Here is an 18,118-nt window from a genome sequence, read left to right as displayed (position 1 = left end):
CAAAGACATAAAAATACCTGCACTTTATGGAGGATAGGAGAGTACGTACGCCAGGTTTATTAAAAATTAAAATTCAGTAAATATTGAAGCAGCATTGAGGACATCAAGATCTCTTTCTCTTCAACCCTCCCTTTCTGACTTTGCAGTGAAGGCACCCTAAAAGTCATCCTAATGAAACTCATTCAAGTTCAAGCTTGAAACATAAATAAGAAAATGGTTTAGAGGTCCAAATTAAAAACCTTATTAAATTTCCCAGTAATTATTACCCCCAAAAACCCACACATTTTCAATGCAAGCTCTTTCAAGATCCAGTCAAGCTCAGAGTGAACACGAACTTGAATTTGCTGAGAACTGCTGAGCTGTGCTGGCACAAAGCCATCCGGCTACTGCAAGAGGAGAGCAGTACTTCAGGAGCCCCTGAACGCATCCACCTTCTGCTGGTATGCAGGAAGAGAGAAAACTAAAGAGCTACAGCGTGTACTTACTCTAGTGTTAGCTCTGCTAGAGTTGATATTTATTTCATCATTCTGCAAATTAAGCATTTTTGACAGCACAAAGGAATTTCAGGCTGTGTACACTAACAATATCTCGTGGAACTGGAGTTGAAATAATTTCTACTTTGTATTTCTCTGTCGCAGCACCACACAGGAAAAAAAAAAAAAAGCCCAAGTTGTTAATAACAGGATACAGAAAGCTAGAACAAACAAGGAAGCTCAGAATGAAAGCATTATTTTCGGTCTAAGTCACAGGGATGTTAACCCTGCTGCCACATGAATGCAGTCGAAGGGAAGTCCATCTACCTCCTCCTCAATTCCTGAATCATGAGGCCAGAAGGAACCTTAGGGAGCCTCTCCCTCTGCCCACAGGACACAAATATCTTGGCTAGAAGGCTTTAGGGGTAAGACAGGCAACACTGACCTGCAGGAGAGCAGAGCACAACATTTCCCATCGCCGTAGTGGATCCGGCAGTCAGCGCCTGCAGGCATTCCCCAGCACATCCAGCAAGGCTGGAATCAGCAGAATCTTTTCGAACAAATTCACACACAGCCCAGTGCAATTAATTACACATCTCCCTGAAAAACCTACAGCCTGAAACCAATATCCTACAAGTTCTCTATTAACCAGTCTTACACCTCTAACCGGTACTGCTTGAAGCACACAATCCTGAGGCTTTCCCTTCCTGAGAATTGTTCTAAAACCAGCAACTCCAGCTTGTTATTTCCTCCTCCTCCTGTCCCACTGCACAAATCACCCTTTGCTTGTGTCTAGAGTGGCTCAGATGAGTGCACCAAACATGTAAGCACCAACACTGACCCATACAAATCCTGTTCCATCGCTCGTCTTTGTAAAATTTCAGGCTTATTCTTGCTTCACCAGTAGTCAAGTTCTGTTCATTTCATTTATGGTGGATTTTTTTTAATAGAATGAAGGAAAACTGAAAAAGTCTGAAAAAAGTCTCCACATTAAATAAAAAACACACAGACTAAGATGCAAATGAATGGCATAGAATGGTGCTTAACAGGATAGCTCAGACCACAAGAGCTTCTCACATGTTTCCAGCACAATTTTACTTTAAAATGGCTAACTACAGCATGTGTTAAATTGAGAAGCTGTTGTGGACAGATTAATAAAGGATTATTTCCAGCATACTGTGTACTCACCACCACCACAGTAACCAGAATACCCTTCCCCTTGCTTCACGAGCATCTTCCCTCAGCTCACCTTCTCACTAGACATTGGATTTGGCTGGATGGCCACATCCAGAAGGTTGTGGTCAGTGGCTCAGTCCGCTCTTCTCACAGGTAACCAGTGATAGGACCAGAGGGAATGGCCTCAAGTTGTGCCAGGGGAGGTTCAGGTTGGAAATGAGGAGACATTTCTGCTCAGCAAGAGCAGTCAGGCACTGGGACGGGTTGCCCAGGGAGGTGGTGGAGTCACCGTCCATGGGGGTGTCCGAGGAAAGGTTGGGCCTGGTGCTTAGGGACATGGTTTAGTGGTGACATTGGTGGTAGGGGATGGCCACAAGGGTGACCAGAGGGTCCCCATCCATCCCAAACCATTCAGTGATTCTACAAGAAGCATCCCAGTGCTCCACCTGGTTCAAACTTCCAAATATACCGCGGGGACACCCCAGGTGCATGCTGGTGGGACAGCTGCTGGCCTGAGACCAACAGCTCTGCTCAGCTGCTTGGAAGCTTCTGCCACTGCGCTCAATTTGGCAAGCTTTATCTATCTGACTTGCATCCAGCGTATCTATTTCTGGAAAATTTAAAGAAAAACTTTTCTTGTTTGGCAACCCCCACTCTACGTGCTCAAGAACTAAGCCAACCTCATTGCGTTACATTAACTTTTTCCTTTATTTTTATCAGCCCATCTAAGTCAGAGACAAGCACACGGCTCTTCTCAGTTGCTGCCTTCTGCCAGGCAGAGTTCCTGGGGGGCTTCTGAATTTTATGGCATGACCAAGACCCAGTGGACCTCCACCCCAGCACCCCATAAATATAGGTCTGTCTTCAAATGCAAGGCAAGCAATGGCAGCATTGATTAAGAGCAAGACAAGAACTTGCATTAAAATATTTTAAGGAGCAATACCAGATTAAAATCACTCACGTGGCCTCATACAACAGCCCCCCAAATGTATTATTATTATTTTGGGGATAAAACCTCATTAAAAAATGACAGATGACAATTGTTTAATTCATGTTTATAAGTGAAGAGAGGGAGACTCAGCTAGCACAAACGTATGTTGGGAACATTTGTGCACCGGACTGCAGCTCTGATAACTAGCTAAATATTGAGATCTATGATAGAAAGCTCTAGAAAACTGAGATCTGATTTCTGAATTTTCTGGGAAGCTGAACCCCACGAGATGGACAGGATGAATGACAAGGGATGCATTTCCAAGTATGTTTCATGCAAGTACCATCAGTGTCACTTTAGAAAGCTGGTTAGCAGTTGCCTATTTCTTATTTTCTCCTGTCCTTTTTTCCCCCCCTCCATATTTACACCAAACCTTTTCTGAAAGCAACTTGCAGAACAAAAGCAAGCTAGACTCATATCACTGCAATCAGTAGAACCCATGAACTGCAGCTGTAAAAAAGAAAGCAGTTTGTAATTAAGATGTCTGGCTTCCAGAAGCACCACTGTGTATTAAAGTATGGAGTTAAAGATCAATTAACCACAATTCAGGAGTGCCTTTAAGTTTAAAAACAGCAATGCATAAAATCAATATTTCATTTGCAGCCAGCACAGGATTGAATAATATTAGGAGAGATTATCTACAAAGCATGCATATTATATCAATAATGAAATAAAAGCCAGTGTGCGTTATACATGTACATTGTTAAAAGCAGGGGATATTTAAAGAAAAAAGACTGAAATACAATCTGTAAACAACCACCAGTTTAAGTTATAAATGGCACATACATGCCACTAATTGCATACTCCGAAACTCCAAAAACAAATTTTTCCTTCTACTTCTTTTTCTGCTACAGGGAGAACAACAAGCCCGGATAGATTTCCTTGTCCTCGGGCTGCTCACATCCCCAGCTGCCCCCCTCCTTCAAATTTCTGCATTCTTCTGAAATTTGAGAGCTCTCAGACAAATCAGGACATGCCCTCGCTCCCAAACATGTTTCAGGCAATTTCAATAAGAGGCAAAAGAAAGAATAAAATCCCATCAAAATTACCATAATTTCAAGAACAGGCTGCCTATGACCTCAATTAAGTCATCGAGCAGCAGTACAGAAAATAGGGGTGCTGCAGAGGTGAAAACCCAGATTAACTGAAATCAGGTTTGCTGCAATCTTCCAGTGCTGCCACTTGACTCGGAGAAAAATTACAGCTCTACCATACACAAAAGCACCAAGTGTTTTGTTCAAATTCTATAGCCTTCTAATACCTCTCATGAAAGCAAAAATTCTAGACCAGAGACCAAGCATTGGACCTCTCCTATAAATTGCTTTTCAAGTGTTCCCAGGATCCTGCAATTTTCTCTTGAAGAAACTACTTTGAAGAAAGGGAAAGAAGTTCATCCTAAAGTAACAAATGGGAAGCAAACTCCAACCAACTCACCCAAATAATGTAGAAATCAATTTTCCCTAACAAAAGCAGCAGTTCTGATGCAAATCTAATAATTATATTTATTTTCTTTAAAAACGCAAAATCGATGATGAGCAACTTGAACGAAGGGATGATGTAATCTTGTACCTAAAAACAGAGGAGCATTCTGATTCCTTGCAACCTTCCCTCCCCACCTTAATAGCTCTGCACTCTGCCCACTATTTAAAACTTCGGGGATACAAAGCTTGCATTAGAAAAGTGTTAATGTGGAAGGAATAACCATAGTTCAGCATTTGTGCCTTGCAGCTCCTTTTAAATCTGTGGTGCTCCACTCCATGTAGCCACCACAGATTTTCTGTATGAGAATACCTTCAAGTGGGAGGTTTAGAAAAGCTAAAGCAGCATCTTCTGACCCACATTACTCATCCTGCTGGAATACAGTTATCAGAGTGATGGCAGCAGCATCCTGTGCAGGTCCTTCTGCTGTCATTGCTATGGCTACAGATACCATCGGTACATTAAGCAATGCAACTCACTGGGTTCCTTCTGTCCTTCTCTCTCCTTTCCAGCATTTACTTACTTTATGTCTCCAAAGCTAAGTGTCTGTTAACAAAAGAAATACCAAAAAGTATGAATTTCTTGTATTAGTATCAGAATTCTGTCTTTTTTTGTCATTTTTAGTATACAACTTTTATTTTTCCTTTTCCTTCAAGAAGCAGGAAAGTAACTGGTGTGAAAATCTCACACCATATACATACATTTCCACACATTCCACATTAAAAAAAAAAAAAAAAAGCACCAATCTTCCAGGTAGCTTTGCTTGGCTCCTCTTCAAACTTTTTTAACAGGAAACCTCGGAACTGAAGCCCAGATCAACTCCATCCCCCAAACGTCCAAGTCTTCATGGCTACTTATACAAAACCTCCTGGAGAAAGTGGGCCTCAAAAAAAAACACGTCTCTCCCCAAAAGATATAGACAACACCCTGTTTAGGGTCACATCTGTTCAATAGATTCAAGCAACTAGCTGCCTTGAGGAGCAGAGCATAGAGCTAGGAATGACCCAAAGCAAAGCATGGGCAAATGCATGCAAGCCAATGGCCATGAAGGGACACAAATCCATTCGGACTGGCACAACCACAAGCACACAAACCTGCAAAGTGAAAAAAAGAAGGCTATTCTGTCAAATTCTATCCTCATACATAGATTTATATTCATCCAACAGGATAAAAAGACTTACTACTTTGCTCTCCTCAACGCAAGGATGACTTTGTAATGCACAACAGCCTAGTCTCTGCAAGAAGGCAACATCACCTCCTCCTCACCTATGAAGTCTTGTAAGTCAAGACTTTTTTTTTTTTTTAGGACAAATTATTCTTTAGAATTAGCCCTATCCCCCCCAAAATTAATTTCTTCATTTCCTGTTTTCAACCTAATTTAAGGTATCAAAGAAGGATTAGTACATAGCCTCTAACACCATGCAAAAAGGAGGTGCAAGTTAATATCCCGTTTGTTTTTCAAAGAGCAAAAAGTTATTTTGGAGAGGTCTGTAAGGTGAATTATTCACCATAAGAAACCAACTCAAACGCATATGAAAGATGGTTTGTATGAGTCAGCATACATTAAAGGCAGATGAGCACAACCTGGATTGTCCTGCTTAAAATAGCTATGACACAATACAATACCAGACTCCCAGCACCGTGACAATAAACAAAACAACATCAGAAGACCTCCAAAGATAGGAGAAAAAGTCAAAAATGTTGAGTGTTAATATTACTAGAAAAAGCCTACCGTTCCTTTTGGACATTTCTCTTGCTGAAGTCATTTAATAAAGAAATGGACTGAAAGGAAAGGACTGTGTTCACAGCTACCCAAATTTCTTTGGACCTTAACACCTACCGAGATACCGTCAGGCTTTTATTGTCCCATCCTGGAAGTTAAGCCAACTGTACTGATCCTGGGAGAGAGAAATGATGGCACGACCACCTGCTTACAGTAATACAAATATAACCTGGAATGCCAAACTTGGAGCCCTCTTGACAACCGTGACTTTTTAAGTGCCCTTTTCCTTTCCACGTGCCCAATACCATTATACTAAAATAAGAAATGACCTTTTGTTTTCAGCAGGAACCTTGGTGGGTGATTTAAAGGCTGCACCTTTCACAATACAGCTGTGAGCAGGTTCCACATGTCCTTAGGGGCAGTATTTTAGCGATACCTGGAATAGCCATTGATCGTAACACTGTTAGGTGATCCCTCTTTGTCCTCTTGGTAAAGAGCATTGTAATCTAATTTAATGTGTTCATTTATGGGCTCGGTTATAGACTGCTACCCTGTTATGGTCTTCTCACGTCCTCTCATTCTCCTTAATAAGGAAACACTGCACAAGTCCAGAATCCTGCCCAGGGAATTCGAGTTGCTTGCTGTACATCTTGCCAGAGAACAAAAAAAAAAAGTACAAATTAATAGCTTCCAGTAAGAAGGAAACACAAGAATTCACATCGCTTCTGACGGTCATCTACTCTATTCCTGAGCTAGCAGCATGCGTGACTAGCACACAATGTAATCAAAAAGAAATCACAATTTCTGCCAAATCTTGCTACTGTAAATGGATTTCATTACATTAATTCAAGCACGTGAAAACACAGCACCATTTCCACTAACTGTGGCCAACACTTCTGGTCTACAAATCCATCAGCCTAAGACTCCATTGCTTAGTCCGAACATCTAAATGGAGATGGTTAGCAGCACAAGGATGGGAAATAGGAGAAAGCTTTCTGTAAGTATATTCTACTCAATTATAAGCTTAGGCAAACTCACAGAATCACAGAATTTCTAGGTTGGAAGAGACCTCAAGATCATCGAGTCCAACCTCTAACCTAACACGAACAGTCCCCACTAAACCATATCCCTAAGCTCTACATCTAAACGTCTTTTGAAGACTTCCAGGGATGGTGACTCCACCACCTCCCTGGGCAGCCTGTTCCAATGCCTCACAACCCTTTCAGTAAAGAAGCTCTTCCTAACAACTAACCTAAAACTCCCCTGGTGCAACTTTAGCCCGTTCCCCCTCGTCCTGTCACCAGGCACGTGGGAGAACAGGCCAACCCCCACCTCTCTACAGCCTCCTTTAAGGTATCTGTAGAGAGCGATAAGGTCGCCCCTGAGCCTCCTCTTCTCCAGGCTGAACAAGCCCAAAACTCAAGGCATTTTGTTTCACAAGAAACTACCAGCCAAAGAATTAGGATGCATTATTAGGAAGAATTAGGAAACTCAAAGTCCCGAAGAAATATGAGAATTATCAAAGTTATCTTCACGTTCCTAGCCATGAAGGGGAGTCAGGCTGATTTGAAAGGATTCACTGAATTTGAAAGAAACTGGCTGTTCACTTATAACGGTTTTGTGTCTTACAGACACATGAGAGGACATAATTTTCACCTAGGTAGGAATAGCAAACCATGCATATCCAAAATGAGATCACCAGCAGGACAGTAATTCCATGGAACATAATCTGGGGGTTTCAGTTAATAAAAAACGAACAAAAAACAGTGCAACTACTGAGGGAAGGTGGAAAAATGAGAGTCAACTACTACTCTAGGACTTAAGAAAAAGGGATGCCTTTTTCATGAGGAAAGGCTTCAATTTATACAACGCTGATAAGGATTTGGCTAGAACACTGGGTCCAGTTTCCATGTCCAGCACTGCGCAATATTTATAAACCCTGGGTATCTTGAAGGATGAAATTCTCAGCATCTCGGGCACTGCTAAGACACACATCTCAAGAAGCATACTCAAGCCTGCTTCTAGTCAGAGGAGCTCTCCAAGAGCATCTGCCAGGAAATAACATAGATTTTTCCTTTACTACCAAGTCTACAACCAAATCCCTGGCTTGCCACTTGCTGGGCCTGCTGCCTATCAAGCTAACCAGTGTTTGTCCCATCACACAGTATTTTATGACTTGTCAGTACGTTTGTGTCCACTAGTTTTCCTTCCCTTGTATTTGGTAGAGGACACTCGTTACCCTTTGTGCTGCAACTACAACTCCAGATGCTAAACCATTCACAAACAGTACCAGGAAAGGCAACGGGAAGCCTGGCATGCCAAACTAAGTTTATAGGTTAAAACAGATATTTTCAAGCCTTGGAAAGATTACAGTCTGGTTTGAATTCGGGTCTTTTTGATGCTTTCCAAAATTCTTCAAGTTTTCTTTTTACAAGCACACTATCCAAGGTGCGCTCAAAGCCTGATGCCGAGTTGATCCACTGAATGTTTGAAGCTTGGACATCCTGTAGGGTTAAAGTCCACCAACCAGCAATGCAAAGCACATCATCATTAGTTTGTCCAAGAATGTCTGAGCCAATGACTCAGAATATCCTGCTGCTTTCAGAAGCTTTCCTAGACCAGTGTCAGCCCGGGGCATTTCCTGCAGCAAGTAACAGCCAGTACAGATTTTTAACCTCTTCAGCCAAAAACAGTATCAAAGGGCAATTAGACATGATCAGCTAGGTAAGTGTTCTCACAGAAACAACTACAGCAAACCTTACTGCATCCCCAAGAGTGACACATCTATTTTCAGAGAAGTGGTAAATACACTACTGGGGTGGAGCAGAATAACCAGAGGGGACCAGAATTACTTTGCCTTTTAAGACAAGGAAATGGATTACATCCACCTTCATTACAAGTACAAATAGGAGCCTGCTGCCACAATAGCTAAGCACTGGAGTCACTCTGAAAAACTTGTGCAGGCACGCTTGACTTCAGATACTCTGCCTGATGTGAGCAGGTCAGTGTGGTTACACAAATCCAGACAGGTACTTACTTGAAGGGCTTGGATTAAGAAAAAATTAGTGGCCCCAAGACAAGCAGCAGCATTTATTCCGTGAAGAGGTTTCAGCGTTTATTTTGTGAAAAAGGTCTCGGCATTTCCAAGCTGAAATAGTGCTGCAGTGGACAGGCTGATGCCCTGATGGATGTTTAACCAAGTCAGTCATTCGGAAATCTGTAATTTAAACAGTCTGGAAAGTTACAACAGCAGCGTTACAAGGCTATTCCTGGCATTGTCAGGATGTACTCCTACAGATCCATCCAAGTTGTGCTACAAAGGAATACTATTTATAGACTCACAAGCATTATTTTCTGCTGCATACTTCCCTCCTCACACTTAGCAGAAGAGCTAGCAGGCAAAACAAACCATTCGTTTTGGTGTCCTGAAGACCTTTTGGCACCTCCAGAGGGAAGATGAAAAACCCTACTTCATTCTACCTTGGTAATGTATTCCCAGGTAATCCAGACAGGCTGAGGGATGAGCCAACTAAGGAGAAAGCACTTAAATTTATTTCCTCCCAGCCCACTTACTTCCATGTATAAAACAACAGTTGCTCTGGGGACACACTCATGAACAGCAGCAACCCTGAGCAAAGGCTTGGAGAGAGAGACGAGGAAGGCATTAAGCATCACACAGCATGGATCGTGTTTGTTAAATTCAAGGTCATTGCTTTCAACGCTGTGCATAGTGAGGGCTTTAATGACATCTGCCAATATGGATCAAGAACAAAAAGGATCCAGCCAGAGAGAAGAACACTTTCTGCACCACACCACCAGTCAACTCAAGCACTTGTGAACCCAGCCCGCTTGGAAGAGTTCAAAGTTGACTACAAACTTAGTGGAAGACTAAATCTTTCTTCAATGGCCCCAGAATCAAACAGCGAACCCAGCAAAATTCCACTTTCGGAAGCCAGGAGGAGCTATAAGCACATAGGTGTTATTGGCTCGAAGCACTATACATTAATTAATTACCTTGACACTTAAATGATGTGGTTATTCCTTAGAGCTTGAGCTGCAAACTGAAATCTTTGGAAGCAGCTTTTATATCAAGAAGGGATTCTTTAATTCTACAAATTAGAACACAATTCCAAAGCAAAACACCTAAAATATAGAGAAAACGTGGATATATTTAGATTTTATAAGAGAAACGTTTCTTACTGCAGGAAATAACTAAGAATCCTTATTTATCAGTCTACCACACTGCTTTTAAATGAATAACATGAAAGGTACAACAAGGTTGCTTATCAAATACTAGTTTAATTCAAATTAAGGTAAAAAAATTTGAAAGCTGGAAAGCATCCAGTGCCACTTGCAGTAGGGATATAATCAGGAGAACATTTTTTGAGTTGCTTTTTAGGTGGAAGTGCTAGCACCACCTACTGCCACTGGCTGTCCATCATCTTTGGAAAGGAACACACAATATAAACCCATACCCGTGCCAATTCAGTGCATGAAGACTTGCCTGAGGCATAAACCAGTTATAAAGCCAAACTGCTGCTCATAATCCCTCCTCCTTGATACACATCTTCTACATTTGCTAATAAATAATCCGAGTAAATAATGAGCATCAGGAAGAAGACAAAGCTTCACGAGCTGAAGCAATTAGTGTCATCTGCACATTCAGGTTTCTGGATGATGTTAACAGAATCATTTGGTTCAGCTTTCCACAGTCACCACGTGTTTCTCTTTCAGACACATGCCTTGATACCCTGGGGGTTAAATACAGAACTGACAAGTACTCTCAGGTGCTATTCAAGTCAGTGAGATCTGCTTTGAATGCAAATTTTAAGTGCTACAACAACAAAAAAACGCATGTCTGAGAAGGGAGAGAAAATCAAATTATGTGATCCTAAATTCTGTGACTCCATCCAGCACATGTACTAACCAGGATGTAAAATGAAAGGGTAAAGCAGACACTGCCACTGCAAATTTAGCACAAAAAAAAATCCATTCTGTCAGAGAAGGGCTCAAAAACTGCAGAAAACAGACAAAATATGTTGGGGTACCAAATGAGGTGTGGAACAAAATGCATGATTGTGTACGTAAAGACTATCATGGAACACGGTAGGAGCTTAAATTCTGACAATTTCAATATACAGCTCACAGTAATGGTCTTTAACATAGCAGGAGATCCGGTACTGGAAGTGTCACTGCAGTATTTGCACATATAACACATTTCCAAGAAGTAAGGAGTGCTAATCTCTTCCTCCTAGCAAATCCCCAGCCAGGAAACAAACACACATACTTCAGTGTTAACCTCACGAATCAGAAATACTTGCAATTTACATTTAATATCTCTTGCTGTTTTTTTCTTATACTTAACTTGCCATTACACTTCAAAACCTTGTTATTCACAGGGCTGCTTTCCTCTCGAGCCTTATCTAGGAAGGTACTGCAAGTTATTTACCTAACAAACTCATAAATACTTAGTTGTCATGGTTTTACCAGGATATGACTCACTTCAATCCTTTACAGACTATGTATTCCAAAGAACAAATGGCTTCGGTTCACAAAACATACAAGTGTGCTTTTTGCCCGTGACATCACGACAGTAGTAGCTGTTCCTTTTAAAAGGTCAAACAAAAGGAAGAGGGGTAAGAAAACCTGAAATCACAGGGCTGATACACTCAAGAGGTGGGTGCCCTGTTTTGTGAGCCCCTCCCCTTTGTTTTCTGTGTTTCCCATATTACCAATCTCTCATGTTAAAAAAAAAAAAAGTTATGTCTGGAATTCCTTCTGAACCATAATTCAGATTCAGCTTTATATATTAAGACAACAAATTTTGGTCTTAATTGAAAGAAAGTACAAGTGGAGATGCCTTTTTTTTTTTTTTAATTATTTTTCCCCAAACTAAAGTGTTTCACGTTTTTCCAGTTTAAGTGACAAAACTGAGACTTGTTAGTTTTTAAGCTATTCCATTTATCCTTTGGAGCAATGAAAGTTTTTTCCCCAAGGAATTCCATCCACTAATTGTAAGTACATACAAGCAGCATTCCCAACCAGAAGAGGGAAGGAATGAATTAGAAAGAAGTAATTAGTCACCATCAACTTAAAAATTTAAGAAAGGCTAGCATGCACACCGCTCATGGAATAACAAATTATGCAAAAAAAAAGTTACTGAAGATTAAAGATATCTACGACTACGAATTTAGACAGTCATGAGACCATAAGTGACCCTCTGTTTCCCAAAGATGAAAATACAGAGATCCAGGAGAGCATTTTATACACCAGAAGCAATGCACCAGTTGAACTGCAAGGTAAATCTGAAGTCTCCTAGGGACTTAGTCCATGTAAAATGCTAGCCACATCTCCTTTGCTACCAAGTGCATTCTAGCCCAAGCAAGGAGAATACTAATCTTGTCTAAAACAGGTGATATAATTTTTAAAGAAGGTTCTCCATATCAAGAAATTATACACAAGTGCTCCTGAAGTGGCTAGAGATGAGTTTTGTTATGTGCCAAAGCCTCAGCTACAGGAAATAAATATAAATCTTGTAATGCAAGCTCACAAAGCAGCAACTACAGAGAACGCTGGAGAAAGCAATCATGGAAAAAATTAAAAATGGATCCAGCAAATTCTTCTAGCTGCATTCAGATGAACGAATATTCTAAACATCCACACATGTCAGCAGCATAAAAGCAGAAGTCAGAAAAACTCCAAGTACACTGAGTAATAAAATTGAAGTTTGCAAACATAACCATTGACTTTGGGAAAGGCAAATCAGAAGGAACCAAAAACTTTTTTTTTTTTTTTTTTTATAAAAAAAAGAGTCTTCCAGTACAATGAATACTGTGCTTACCCAAATTCTCTGCTCCTGCTTATAGCCCAACTACTTAAGATTAGGTCAAGTCCCCCTACAGTGAAGATTTTGCCTAAGACAAGCTTTTATCTACTACAGAAAATAACATAAAACCATTACCATTTTGTTCCAGAGCCAGGACGTCAGTCTGGCCAGCCAATTTCCAGCTAAGCAATTGTGGTAGGTGAGAAGACACCTTACAAATTCCTCCCAAGCACAATAAATTCCTGTGCACGCCTATATCTCGGTACTCAGGCTGAATGGAAAGAGTACATAGGGGCCATCAGGAAGTCAGAGTAAGGCCAGTTTTAAAAGACTCATGTAAAGAAACACACCAAGAAACTCTATTTAATGCGACTGTTCAAAAATCAAGATTTTCAGCAATAATTACAGGAGAATAACAAAACCAGAAGAACAAAAAAGACTCAACTTGGAGCATTTTATCCACCATACAGCCTTGTAAGAGGAAAATCATGAGTTGTTCTACCTACCTTAAGTAGACTTTCCAGCTCTCAGCAGTAGGTGCTCAACGTAAGATGAAACATGAAATCTGAAACGAACATTTAGAGTTGATTAGGTTATCTCCTTAACATCAAAGCAGACAAATATCCCATAGAAGCAGAACACAGCTAAGTGATGATCTTGTATGAGGACAAGATAATTTAATTCTCCACTGAAATGGAGAAGAGTAGGTACCCTGCATCACAAGTTATTCACCTGCAAGCCCTTAGGAAGACCCCAAAAATACAGTGGGAGAAGCCAGGAGGCTTACATTTGAACTGAAAACAGACACCTCGTAGGTTTCATACATTCAGAACTTAATTAATTGGATGGCGTTGATATTTTGAGGAGTGGAAGGGGTTAAAGGATTCTGAAGTGAACTTTTAATCTAGCTAACACGCATTGAACGGTAAAAACAAAGCAGCAAGTACTAAAAATTTTGATCAGTGATATAAAAAAAAAAAAAAAAACACAACAGCATCCAAATCTAGAATTAAGGAGTGCTTTCCTGAAAGAAAAAAGCACGTGGGGGAGGACCTAGTGAAAAGCATTTATTGCCCCAGGGTATGTGCATCACGGGACAGCCAAGCCATTTTTTAGCTGAAGTAATGAATACACGCAGATACAGCTCAAAATACACATCTGTCCAGAAAGAACTTTTTTTTTCTTAAAGGAAATGCTTAAACTGAAAGAACTCCTTGAAGCTGAGTAATCTGCAGAGGTTTTTTTTTTTTTCTGTTTTGCTGGTTGTTTTTGCTCTTTTGCCTTTTGAAGGAACGCGTGCTGCAGGGACAACGGCGGTATTGAGCAGAGAGAAATCAATTTTTAAGGACTGTTTCTGAACCTTTATTCACCTTAGCTACTTAGGCTATTTCACACACAAAGGCCACCGAAAGATTTCCACAAGACAAACTAACGCACAACAAAAAAAAACACTAAAAAGAGACTGCAAAGGAGCTTGCATTTTTTTTTTTAAATAAGAAAACAGCACACAAATCCCCCTTCAAGTAGTAATCTATGATATAATAAATTGAAAAAAAATGAGAAAATCAAACTACTTGCAGTTTCTACACGAACAGCCAGAAGAATTTCAGTGTCTTGACGCATGCATGGTAAGGGAGAGCAAGATGTGCTACCTCTTCCTCGCCCCATTTACACGTGCTGGCTGAGAGCACTTTGCAGAACCCAGGTCTGAATTTTAACCTTTCCCCACAAAACTGGTGTGCCTATGTTAAAAATTAAGCAAGAAGCTGCCACGAGGGAATAGGGAACATGGCCAGGCCGGTGTAAACCCAGCAGTGTGCTGACTACGTGCAGTGATGCAAAATGTGCCTGGTGCAACTCACATTTTTGCTCCTTCTGATGCAGCATTTCCCCAGGAAAGGCGTCTCACCTGGTATGAGGATGGCAGAGGGGAGATGTTCCTTCCCTTTCACAGATTCTCACCCCCTACCCATTAAACAGCTGAAGCGAAACCCCTACTCACCTACTCCTAGCACCTGTTTTTCCCCCAGCAAGAGCATAACAGGAACCAGCTACCCCCAAACACCAACTTTAAAGTCAGCACAGAATCCGTCGAGGCAGCCAGCTGCCCCATCATCTCCTCCAGACTGAGTGGCAAACGACAGCTTTCCTCAGCCTCGTGTCTGCCCGGAGTATTTTTAGGGAATTAGTCATGATTTGAGACAAGTTGTGGGAACACCAACGACGAACACAATGGGAGTGACATCACGACAAGTTTTTTACATCCTTTACGAAAAGGGAAATTCCTCACGAGACTGTTTCGCAGACTGAGAAGCCCGTGCAAGTATTGATTTGCTTTAAGAAAGACTCTCTCCAATATGGCAAAAGCTACTTTTAACTTCCAAGGCTGATAGTAATGACCTTTCTCTGCTCTGGGAAATTACGTCAACGGTATCCGTAAAGCATTTGTTAAAAGAATCGTGTGTAATGCTTGGGAGGTGCTCACAAACATCCTCAAAAATGCACCGAACGCAAATACCAGAAAAATATCATTTTAATTGCTTAGGCATCAATAAACGTAGACACTTACGAGCATACCAGACTCTCCACACAGGTTATCCCATTGATTTTCTACTGTCACTGCTGCTTACTGGTCTGCTTCGTACACTGCTTTGCTTTAGGAAGCAAGAGGTGATGAGATCTCTGCTGTGCTCAACTCAGCTTCCACCAGTTGTAAGTCTTTTTAAAAGTGTCCCTCAGTCTCATTCTGGCTGGGATAAACACTGAAAACTCCTCAAGTGGCCAATATGAGACTTAAAAGTGGTTTGGGTTGATGGAAATGCAGCGCTTCTATTTCAACTTTAAAAGAGAACCCATGAATTTTACCAAAATGGTCTCCTTAAAACAAAATAAAAGCACGGCAAATATATCTGCTGTGAAAATATTAGGACAGAACTTTCCATGATTTGGGAATTTCTCTGCCTTTCTCCCCAGGGGAAGACTCTCAATAAACTGACGATATTTAATCATTAACACATTTGTTTTGGGTGGAAAACCATTTCCTTTTACACTTCTTCCAACTGGCTGAAAGTCTTCCATTTGCTCCACTTTTGCTTCCCTACTTTTTTTTTTTTTTTTAATGTTTTATCTACTACTGTCTTACCTCTTTAAAAACACCCACAATTCAACCTGCTTTTTCAATTAAAATTTCATCTTATTTGGGGATCTAAACCTCCAAATGCCCTGCCTGAAACTTTACGTTTTGTCCGCCAGTCTCTCTCCAGCTCAACCTCTTGACCAAACACACTACTAAAAATAAACTAATTGGTAACATCCAAGGAAAAAAGTCTTAAAAACATCTTTCAGGTGCGGAATTCAACCCTTATGCTTCCTTGAACCTTCCTACAACCCATTAGCCCAAGCCTGACAAAACTAATGATGGACCACTACCGACCAGCATCCCTGATTTCTCTCTCCTTCTACCTCTGATCTGCAACAGCAAGGCAAATTTTGGCACGATGCCACATTTTTTTATCCTTATACATAAAGCATTTATAGCCTTACAACAATCAGAGCTGGTCTCTGATGATGCTGTTTGGCACTACTCTAAGTTACAGGACAGCTCCACAAACAATCGTGCCAAATGGAAAAGATTTCAAGAGCTATGCCAGCGCAAGGAAAGAGCAGCAACGCCGATTTCTGGACACAAGGAATACTTGCTTTATTAAAGATCAGTCTTTTTTTTATTAGAGATGAGTCTTTTTTATCATAGTTTTGTGATATTATTCTTGCTAGTTATATGGTACATACGGGTTTTTAGATGCTCTCCTGGACTTTGTGCAAACAGCTGTACATGCACAGCCCCTCCACGCCTGGAGCAGTAAGGGCAATGGACCTGCCTGGAGCAGCAAAAGAATTTGTGTTTCAGGGTAATTGGTGTACAAGGTACAAGCACTAACTTGATCTTCATGCTGTTTGTGGCTCGGGCAGCAGAATCCAGTCCTTCACGAGGATTTGGAGTGGACTCGTTGGACCCAAAGCGTGTCAGCACAGGACGTGGTGCTGCGGCCACTCAGCCCCACCACCAGCAGCTCAGCACAGACACACACCAGCTCATCAGAGCCTTTATTTGGGGGACAAAGGGCAAACTTGAGTGAGAACTCACATCCCGGCGTATTAAAGCTGCCACAAACCAAAGGAGCCCATACCTGCTGTCGGCTCTCATCCCTAAGAGCCATCACACATCAGCCATGCATATTAACAGCTTCAAGAGGAAGGGATCAAAGCCCACGGGCTTTACGTGCATTTATTTTCCTAACTTGCTGCAGCCCTCACCCTCTGCTCTCTGACCTTTTCCTTGCTGGAGTACAACCAATGCTCCTGTTCCCCCTTCCAGCTACGGCGCAATTCCTTTTGCAACAGACTTTGAAAGGCTTGAGAGGAAGGATCTCAATGCAATCCCCATTTATCTTCAAAAAAAAAAAAAAAAAAAAAAAAAAAAAAAAAAAAGATAAATACGTTACAGAACTCCAAAGTTTGTTTCCTAGGAAGGGAAGCTCCTGCGCTCAATGCTCTGCTCAGATTATGAAGCAGTTGAAAGGTTTTGTTTGCCTTTAAGGGAAGAAAAAGCTGATTCAGTTGTAAAACGAAGCCAGTGATATACACTCCTGTCCTACAAATTGCCTCTCCTCTTTCACTGAAAGCAGAGCAAGGCACAAACCCAGCTGCTGGAAGCCCCGAACAGCACGAGACGAGCAGCACAAAGGAGCTCACCCCCTTCTAAAGCTGAATCAGTGGAGGCTTTGTAGCCTGTGCCACAGCTAAACTTTCATTTAAATCCTCGTCGGAGAGTTCATCTTCTGTGCTGCACAGCATCGCCTTCAAACAGCGTCTGATCTCCTTAATAAATCAAGAGCATTTCTTTATTTCGTGGAGGTAATGAACTTCAGGGAAGAAGGTAATGATAGGCAGAAAACTAAAGCTCATTTCTTATCTAATTAAAAGTACAGGCACAAACCCTGGGCAGGGGATGGAAGAGAGGCACATTGGGTGTTATAACCCCCTCCTTCTTTCAACTCCACTCTTCGATTAAGTTTTATAGGAGCAATGACTCCATTGTTTCCTTCCACAACCTAAGAAATACGAGTAAGAAACTCCATCTAATATTCACAAAGCCACCAAGAAACGAGTCAGAATATTCCCACAGCAGAAACAAACGCCATATTCCCCCACACCATTTCTCTTAACATCAATCCTTAATCTGTGCCTTAAAAATAGAAATAAGAAGAATACGATTCACTTGTAGAAATCTATTTTTTCTGAATATTGCCTAATTAATATACCCAAAACACTTTATCATTATGGAATATACTGCAGCACTATTTCTCCTCCTCTTTGGAGGTGATATTCCCCCACCCCAAAATCACACAGCTTACAAATGCAACGATAAACAAGCCCATGTAAATCAGAAA

At 41.2% G+C, this 18,118-nt stretch overlaps 1 protein-coding gene across 3 annotated transcripts in view; it reads right to left on the bottom strand.

The window, feature by feature from the left end:
- Positions 1–18,118, bottom strand: part of PTK2 (protein tyrosine kinase 2) — a 191,708-nt gene that overhangs the window by 164,140 nt on the left and 9,450 nt on the right. For all 3 annotated transcript variants that reach the window (XM_072034273.1, XM_072034274.1, XM_072034275.1), the window contains exon 2: positions 13,175–13,233. The gene's annotated coding sequence lies outside the window, so the exon portion shown is untranslated. The remainder of the gene's footprint in view (positions 1–13,174; positions 13,234–18,118) is intronic.

Source organism: Anas platyrhynchos, chromosome 2, assembly GCF_047663525.1.
Source record: "Anas platyrhynchos isolate ZD024472 breed Pekin duck chromosome 2, IASCAAS_PekinDuck_T2T, whole genome shotgun sequence".
NCBI lineage: Eukaryota > Metazoa > Chordata > Aves > Anseriformes > Anatidae > Anas > Anas platyrhynchos.
The sequence above is the reverse complement of the archived record's forward strand: the minus strand, read 5'-3'. Positions and strand labels throughout refer to the sequence as shown.